Consider the following 9572-nt stretch of genomic DNA (forward strand, 5'->3'; position numbering starts at 1 on the left):
TCCACACCTCCACCTACATCCACCTCTCCTCCTGATTTCTCCTGTGTCCCTCTATCACTCTTTTCTCTTGTCCTCACTGTGCCAGTAATTATTTCAGTCTGTGTTCTGGTTCTTGTGGTGTTACTGGTTCTGCTGGTGAGACGATAGGTTCAAAGGGAAACTGAATGTGAGTCTGAGATGTTTCTCTTTCAGGTTTAGTTTCTCAGAGTAAAGTTCTGTAAATAAAACTTTTAACGTCATATTCACAAATTATTTAAACAGTTTCCTACTGTGATTATGAAACAGTGAATTACTTTGCTGTTCATTCTGGTTTCTTTTATCTGACAGGGAGGAGTTGGAGATGATGACATCACGTACAGCAAAGGCTCAAGTCATCACCAACAGCCAATCAGAGGAAGCAGAGGTAGTTTTAATGTGCTGTGTGTTGAGGGTTCATGTTGATATTCAAAGGAAATATAAAATTGGCTAAATGAACTCTGTGAACTCACTGATCTTAAACTAATGTGTTAAACACAATTAAAATTCCTTAAATATTACTTGTATAATATGCATTGTTCACACTAACATTTGTTAAAGACTGAAGAATAACTCTTTGCCCTGTTGACCTTCTGTATTTATTGTCTGTGCTTGCCTCTGTGCTTTGTCGCATCATTAACATTCATGCCCTCAGACCTGGACTGAAGCTAAACTGGGATCTCTCATCACAGTGCTGATGATAGTGTGTTTCAAAGTGTGTGTCTGTTTTGTACCTTGTGGTAAAAGGTGTGTTTTTTCTTTTCCTACTGTTAATAACCAGTAACCAAATATAACCAGAGGATGATTTTCCAAAATAGAAAAAAGATGACGATCACATCATCTTTTCATTGTGTTACATACCATTGTTTAAAAGGTTCTTTGTGGCATCAGTCTAAAGAACCACTTTTGGTTCCAGGTGGCACCTTTATTTTTCTGAGTGTAGTGTGTTTCAAAGTGTGGGGCTGTTTTGTTCCTTGTGGTAAAATGAGTGTTTTTTTCTTCTTCTAGTGTTAATAAGCAGTGACCAAATATAACTAGTGGGTGAGAAAAAGATGATGATCACATCATCTTTGTGCTAAATAAGAACAATAACTATGTTGTTTTAACACACATCCTGAACATTAACAGTGTATTTATAAGTTGTAGCATATGCAGTGATGTCCTCTGTGTGTGTTTTATTGTACAGAAAGTCATCCAGCTGTTGTCCACTCAGCCCTGAGAACTGAAGACATCAGTTATGGACAAACAGCTGTGTGACCGAACAGGCCCTGAGGTACAGCTGCTCTTTATTCACTAATAACAAACTAAATACTTATATTTTATGTCTCCGTCTCACTGTCTAAACACTCAACAAAAAGTTTCTTTTTATAACCAAGTCACTGTAATTCATTCTGCTGACACTCTCTGTGATACAAACTACCAAACTAAACACTTTTAATTTGAATGTTGCTCTGAACAACATCAAACTGTTCGCTGTTTGATGTTTTTCAGGGAGCAGTGGGACAGCTGACGTGGCTCTTCTGATCAATTATTGATTCAGGAAACAGCAAAGCATGAATCTGAGTTTATGTCTGGAAGATGTCAGATACATAAACTTCTCCTTAACATAAAGATTTTATTTTATTCTTCTTCAGACTTTAACTGTGGCTGCTCTGATACTTTCACTAACATTCTCCTGTTGTGTTCATTTACTTTACATAAACATGATGAGTTTACAGAGCTGTTTATTCTTCTCATGTTGAACTTTGTGTGTTTGTGTTCAGACTTTAAAACAGAGCCAGACGTCGTCTACTCCTCACTGAACTAGTCCACCAGTCCAACCACTGACATCCAGCTGCTGGTCTCTAACTGGTCCACACAGCCACACAATGTTGATTTGCATATATTCTGTAGTGTCTTCTCATTATAATATACACTCTCAGTGTTTGTATGAGTGTATGTTGTATAACTAAAATATGAATGTCATGTGTACAGCAGTGTCCTGCCTTCTCTGCAGCATCCATAAACTTTGCTGTCACATGTTGTTCCTGTCGTGTGGTTCAGTGGGTTTCAGAAGTATTGCTGATGGAAAATGTGAATTGTGTTTCTAACTGATACACACCTCTATTCAGAGCAGATAACAAAGAACAGACAAACAGCTTAACCTCAACCACAGATTAAAAACAGCAGGAACATCTTTCAGTGCCTGAAATAACTCCGAACAAATGGTTTGTCTGAAGAGTTGAGTATCAATTTGTGTAAAGTCAATCAAATTGGTAAGATTTTACTTCACCAAGACTAATGTTGAATTAGTTTTAATCCTAAACAGGCACTTTTTCTGATCACAGCTTTTCTATTTGGGGTTTCTAATGAATCTTAATCAAATCAAACCTCAACACTAGATTAAATTTAAATCAGTGAGCTGCCTTCATGTACAGTCTGAGGGATTTTCTCATATGTAAAATTGCTGAAACTGTCTCCTCACTCTGTGAGTCACACCTGTTTGTACTAGAGTGCCCGCTATGTCATCTTAGTTTTACTGGATCTCAGTGCAGCATTTGATACAGTCGACCTCCACATATTACTCAAACGACTGGAGAACTGGGCAGGTCTTTCAGGAACTGTACTAAACTGGTTCAAAACATACTTAGAAAACAGGAAATACTTTGTATCAATAGGTAACTTCACATCTGAGCAGACAAGTATCACATGTGGAGTTCCCCAAGGTTCCATCTTGGGACCCCTTATGCTTAACATTTACATGCTCCCACTGGCACAGATTATAAAGAACAACAAAATAAACTAACATAGCTATGCAGATGACACACAAATATATATCACAATGTCATCCACCTCTCCTCCTGGTTCCATCTGTGTCCCTCCATCACTCTTCTCTCTTGTTCTCACTGTGTTATTTCTTAAATCAGTCTGTGTTGTGGTTCTGCTGGTGTTACTGGTTCTGCTGGTGAGACAACATGTTCAAAGGAAATCTGAAGGTGAGACTGAGACATCTGTCTTTCAGGTTTTGTTTCTCAGAGTAAATTCTCTAAATAATTTTAATGTAATATTAACAAATCATTTAAACAGTTTCTCACAGTGATTATGAAACACTAAATTACTTTTCTGTTCATTCTGGTTCCTTTGATCTGACAGGGAGAAGGTGGAGATGATGACATCATGTTCAGTGATAGCAAAAGCTGAAGTCAACAACAGCCAATCAGAGGAAGCAGAGGTAGTTTTTAATGCGCTGTGTGTTGAGCGTTCATGTTGATCGTCAAAGGAACTTTAAAACTTGGTTAAATGAACTCTGTGAACTCACTGATCTTAAACTAATGTTTTAAACACAAATAGAATTACTTTTGTCCCATTTTACGCTTGTTAAAGATTGAGGAATGACTCTTTGAATTGGTTTAGTGCCAGCCCCAAACACTTGCCCTCACACACAGCTTTTCATAAAAAATGTAAATACATTACTTTTATTCTGCCCCTCCCCCCCACAAACTGTATAAACATCTAAGTTTAATTCATTCATTTACATTTAACAGTTTATGATCCAGAGCAACATGAATGGGATGCCAAGTTTACACTTTAACAGGCAGATCATTTTACTTCCTACTTGCCTACACTGGTTTATGTTTTTTTTTCCACTGTGGAGTTTTGGTTTTTTCAGTCTGTCCATTCTCAATTTATTCCTTGTCTACCCTCCTTATGTCTTAGTTCCTCCCACCAGAGACACACGCACAGGATGTAAAGAAGAAACACAAGGAGAGAAGACCTGAGATGTTAGACTTTAACATAATCAGACAAACTCACTTCAGAGCCTGATTTTAAAGTTAAATCAGCTATTTATTTTTATGTTTAACCCCTCAGCCTGAAAGTCTTGGGATATAGTTGTTGCAGCAACTTTATGGACATGATAGCTCAAGAAGGAAGTCTTGCAGGATTTGTTAAACCAATGCCATAGGTGTATTAACTCAAGAAGGATATCATATAGTTCATGATAGTTCTGTCTGGTTGAACTTGTTCATCTAGAGCAGGGGTCGGCAACCCTAGGCACGCGTGCCACAGTTGGCACGCGAAGGGTTAACTGATGGCACGACCATAGCTGGACTGGCCATCGGGCATACTGGGCATTTGCTCGGTGGCCCGGTGAGTTTTTTTTTTTCTTCTTTGTAACGGTATAAACAATGAAAGGTGGTGGATTGGCCAGATGCTGGTCGGTGTGTAAAAATAACTCAGTTGTTTGGTGGTGGCTATGGCGGTGCTTCCTCAGATTCAGTAACATTAGCAAGTGGTGGAGGCCAGCAGATGGATGAGAGAAAGGGAGGTGTGGATGCTGTAAAGCTGAAGCTGTCTGCTGAAAATAGTTGAAAATAGCTGAAGAAGCTGAAGAAATCAAAGTCAGTGTTTAAAAAGTTGTTGAAATTTAATAACGTTGTAGAACAACATCAAGTAAACAAAAATGTAATAACTTAGCAGAAATGCAATAACTTAGAAGAAACATAACAATTCAGCAGAAATGTTGTAGTTTACCAGAAGCTACAACTTAGCAGAAATGAAATAATTTAGAATAACACAACTTAACATAACATAATAAACAAAAGTAGTGTAACCTAGCAAAAATAATATAATTTAGTAGAAAATTAAAAACTTGGCAGAAATATTACAAGTTATCAGAACTGCTATAATTTTGCAGAAATGTAATAATTAGGCAAAACTGTCAACAGATAACAGCTGAAAAGGCTGAAGTAACCTCAAAGTTACTTGCTTAACTGTTAAAAATGACCAGAAACATTAGAAAAGGAAGAAAATCAGCCAGCAGATAAACTGATGTGGAACAAAACCAAGGTAAAATTGCAGAGTTTACACAGCTGGTGAAATCTAAAAATGGCAAAAAAAAAACCAAAAAACCAACAAAAAACAAAAAAACAAAACTCACACAAACAACATATAGGTAATAAATGTACAAGATGCTGCGGTCAGAGATAAAAACACCCAAAAATAATGTTATTGAAATGCCAAAGAGTGGAAGAAAGTTTAGAAAGTAGAAAACCAGTAGTAGAAAAGTAGAACATTCAAATATTTTTACAAAATATTTACTCAGTTGTTTCCAATGATTACAATAATGGCATACAGAAATAAAAATCCCATTTGGGATAAACAGAAAAATATTAATAGAAAATGCAAATCAAATGAATCTAACATCTATAAAAACAATTAAAGCATCTGTTGGAATTGTGAACATATCCTTGTTTTCCATGTTTATGTTTATGTCCCTAAGATGCACAGACACATGATAGGCTATTAACTGCAAAAATATACACATATATAAACAGCAAGTGAGAGAGAAAAATATATCCTCTGATTTGCTGGAGTTTTGTGGAAATACCATTTGGCAAGGATAAACAACATGTTCCAATGCCACATTAAAAATTTTCAGAAGCTTCATTTTTTCAATTAGTTTACAGTTTCCTGATTTTATGATAAATATGGTACCAATCTACAAAATACTGTCGAAATGAAGTCCACATTGTGATATATTTGAGGTGTAGAGAGTCACACAGCTGAACAATCGATGTGCATATTTAAAGAAACAGGGATCAAATAAAGAACATTATTGTGGAATAAATTACAGTGAAAATAATCACTGCTTTGCGTTAAAGAGTGACTTATGATGAGGTATTAATTGGGTTAACTTTACCTCTAACAGCTTTTCACATAGTGCTGTGACCAGGATGAAATCCATCATAAAGTAACTGTAAACAGTAGAACCATTAGCATGAATGTTATGGTTCTACTCTGATCAAAACTCAAGTCAGCTGTGTGACCTGATATAAAATGATAAAGAGAAACACATATAAATGGATGTGACCTTTATGAACTTTTCAAAATGACTTTATATGCATGACCCATTATCTATACATATTAGAGCAGATGTGGAAAACCACTGTTAGACCTACTCTATACTAATGTAGTTACTGACACCCCATACTAAGGCAGGATTCATACAAACACACATTATTTATTCTCTTAAACATTTTCTTTTTTCACATTTTGAGATTGTGTAATTTCTATAAAGAATATGTGTAATGGTTCAATAGATATAGTTATTTAAAAGTCCATAATAATCACATGATCATTTTTGTACATCCTACAATTTAAGATTTAGAGCTGTGTGTTTGTATGAATTCAGCTTGCTATACTTATAGACTTAGATATATTAATCCACTATTTACCCAAACAAGTTACATTGTTGGGTAAATAGATTGGGTTTGTCCTACAAAATAATTATTCAACAATAAAAAAAAAACACAAAAAAACCACATCTGCACATTAATCCAGAGTTCAGTTTCATATGTCTGATATTGTTTGTTAAATCTGGTGACACAAACACAGTCAAAAATTCATTGCTAGTGTGACATGTGGTCCTTTTTGTCTTTGACCAATGATATGCTGGTTACTTGGACCAGTTTAGTATTTGCTGTCACAGAGGAATGTTAACATAAATCCAAAAGACAAAACTGAAAAAAATATGTTAATTGCAAACATGTTTTTGCTTAGTCAAATGATTGAAATTACATGGAAACTGTCACCTTAAAACCTCATTGTAAAACAGATGTTTTCCACACAGTTAACAAAGCTCCACCACATCCGATCACTGCATATAAATGTAAAAGAAAAAAAATAAATAAAAAATAAAAAAATTAACACAAGGGAAGACTTTTGATTTAATAACTAAGCTTAAAATAAGTGTTACCTTTGAATATTTGTGGGAAAAATCTGATGCTACCCCAAGAATACAAAGCCACACTGGAACGATAACAGGCTTGCAGCCCTCTGTCTTCCTGGAGTGAGGTGCCTGATCAGTAGCAGTGAGTTGACAGAAGTCGGTGTCTGTAAGAGTGGCCAAACACTGATACTCTGTCCACTTGCGTAGAGTCTAAGAAGCTGGAATGCAGGCACACAGGACGAGCTTGTTCTAAAAAAAATACAGAAAAAGGAACATTTTATTTGTGTTTATTAGAAATAAGTTATAAAATTAACAATGTTGAAATACCTTATAGGTGCTGCAGGCCACATAACCAGAATCCAGAGCAATCTCACACTCACATGATGGTGAGGAAAGACATGAGCTCTGTAATGAGGTTTGAATGTCTCAGTTGGGACACTGAGGACTCAGAAGACAGCAATACCTGCACAGAGAGACAGAGTAGAAAAAGCATAGATTTGTAATCCATAATGCGAATTAAAACTCAAAAAGTGTCAACAAGTATAATCATTTGAGTGTGTAATTCTTTATGCAATAAACAGGATTTAAATTAATTAATTAAATTAAAAACACTGACATTTTTTTAATCAAAGATAAAGAATCATACCTCTCTCTGCTCTGAGGATCACTGAGCATCTCTGACAGGAAATACAGTTTCCTCAGTATCAGTCATCATTGATGGTCTCAGAGGTGTGTAGTGTGGCAGCATGGTGATGGTCTCCAGATCAGGCAGGAGGTCAGGTGATGGGTGTGTCATCTTCTCCATTGAAGACACACTGGTATGGCAGTTCATAACACAGCAGTCTCCTTGTGGCGTGTAGTTATCTGTGCAGTCCAGCACTGATGGATCAGGTTTGGCTCAGCAGTTCATGAAGATGGTGTTAAGATGTTGTTGTTTCAGCTGAGGATGGTGAAGTTTGAAGGTTTTCCCACAAAGGAAACAGGACTGTGTGTGCCCTGTCTGAAAAAATACATCTACAAAACAAAGTGCTTTTAACACACCACCCACCCTCCCCACCCACCCATCTCAGCCCCCAAGTGTCTATGTAATGCTGGTATGGGGTGTCAGTTACTAAATCTAATTAGTGCGTCAGAAAGCGGGGGCTACACCTAAAGCCCCGCTTTCTGATGTCTTTGTTTATTAGCAGCTTTTTCCAGCTGCTCAGAGAATTGACTTGGCCTTTATCCACCCAAACCCAAACCCACCCAGATAAAGGCCAAGTCAGAAAATGGATGCAGAAACTTTCCATGTACTTCTAAATCAGTTTTAATATATATTCTGTAAGCTGTAAAATGTTTTTCTCTACATAATGTATCATTATAAACATCTCTGGTAGCCTAAAGATAGTTTAAAACTTTTAACATTTTTTTTACCTGTAAAACATGATAAGCAAAACCTCATTCATCCCAAAAACATTTGATTCTACAAAATTTACTATAATCAAGAAAATATAATTGTCTGTATTTATTCATGTGACCCATAATAAATACCTGCATTTATCTGGGATTTATTTATTTACTATTTCATATTTGAAAGCCCTTGGAGGGGAAGATCTCATTTGTTGAGATACATACGTCACAGTAAAAAAAGTATCAAAAAAGGAGATGACAATTAACATCCATGAAAAAATGCATTAGTAGATTTAGTCATTTAAAACATGAGAATAAAAAATAAACTATGTCTGTTTAATACTTTTTGCAGCATATTTCAGATCTGAGGTGCATGATAACATAAAGCAGATCTCCCGGCTTTGCTTGAAGCACAGCCATGATTTGGTGAAATGATTAATAACATTGCAATAAGAAAGGGTCTTCTTACAGACACAGTAGGGAAGACAATATGAAGAAATATGATTTTTCAATGAAAAATCTTTTTCATGCTCTACAATCAGTAAACTCTGTAACAAACATGATCTGTAATTGTTTCAAAACTCACCAGACGACTTCATGATTGGCTGGAGGACAGGACACAAAACACAGGGTTGTGGTAACTGTAATATGTTCTCAGGACACCTGAATAGAGACTTTGCTGTGGCTGAGAAACAAAAATGAGGTCAAGCAGGGTGTTCTTGTCTGTAGTGGCAGAAGTGATCAGCTGTGAATACCCTCTTGACTGAAACTGCTCCAGAATCTGTTTTCTTCCACTCTGTAACTGGTTCTCATTAAAATCTCCACACACAATGACTGGGTGACAGTCCATTATTTCAAGTGAATCTAAAAGACTTACCAGGTTTTGCATGAACGGTGTCAAACTGTAGTCTGGAGGTCTGTACACAACAGCAATGAGCGCAGGGAATGGAGCCTGAACCTTCAACACTAAAAACTCAAGATCAGTGACATTATGCAGATACTGTTTTACCTGAACCTGAAAATGATTCCTCAAATACACAACAACTCCCCCACCACTTCTGCTGGCCATGTGAGGAAAGTTTGTGTAGGACACATGTCTGTTGCGTTTGAACATGGTGTAGCCGTCCAAATGAAGACTGTCTGCAACAAAGGAGCCTTGGAGGTGAGACTCTGTGAGACACAAAACATCTGCTAAACACATTTCATGATGACTCTTGATGTCACTGATGTGAGATGGCAAACCCTCCGTATTGTGATGGATCAGTGTAAGAGTGTCAGGTCTGCTGGCTGTTTCTCTGACCTGAAGAAGAGGCATCATTTCCTCAAAGCTGGCTTGTCTCATGGTTTGGAGCGCTGCAGTTACCTCGGGATTGGCGTAAATCTTTTTCTCATCCAAGTCCTGTAAATAGAGTCCACTGAGAGACGTCACCCTGCTGAGAGCAACATAAGCCATACCTGG

General features: G+C 36.8%; 1 long non-coding RNA gene across 1 annotated transcript; it reads left to right on the forward strand.

Annotated features, from left to right (window-relative positions):
* The first annotated feature begins 324 nt into the window (after positions 1–324).
* Positions 325–2496, forward strand: LOC120437081. The gene is made up of 3 exons (XR_005610811.1): positions 325–403; positions 1202–1288; positions 1779–2496. It is a non-coding gene; the product is annotated as an uncharacterized LOC120437081 (long non-coding RNA).
* Positions 2497–9572: the final 7076 nt, after the last annotated feature.

The sequence above is a fragment of the Oreochromis aureus genome, unplaced genomic scaffold (assembly GCF_013358895.1).
Source record: "Oreochromis aureus strain Israel breed Guangdong unplaced genomic scaffold, ZZ_aureus HiC_scaffold_45, whole genome shotgun sequence".
NCBI classification, from domain to species: Eukaryota; Metazoa; Chordata; class Actinopteri; order Cichliformes; family Cichlidae; genus Oreochromis; species Oreochromis aureus.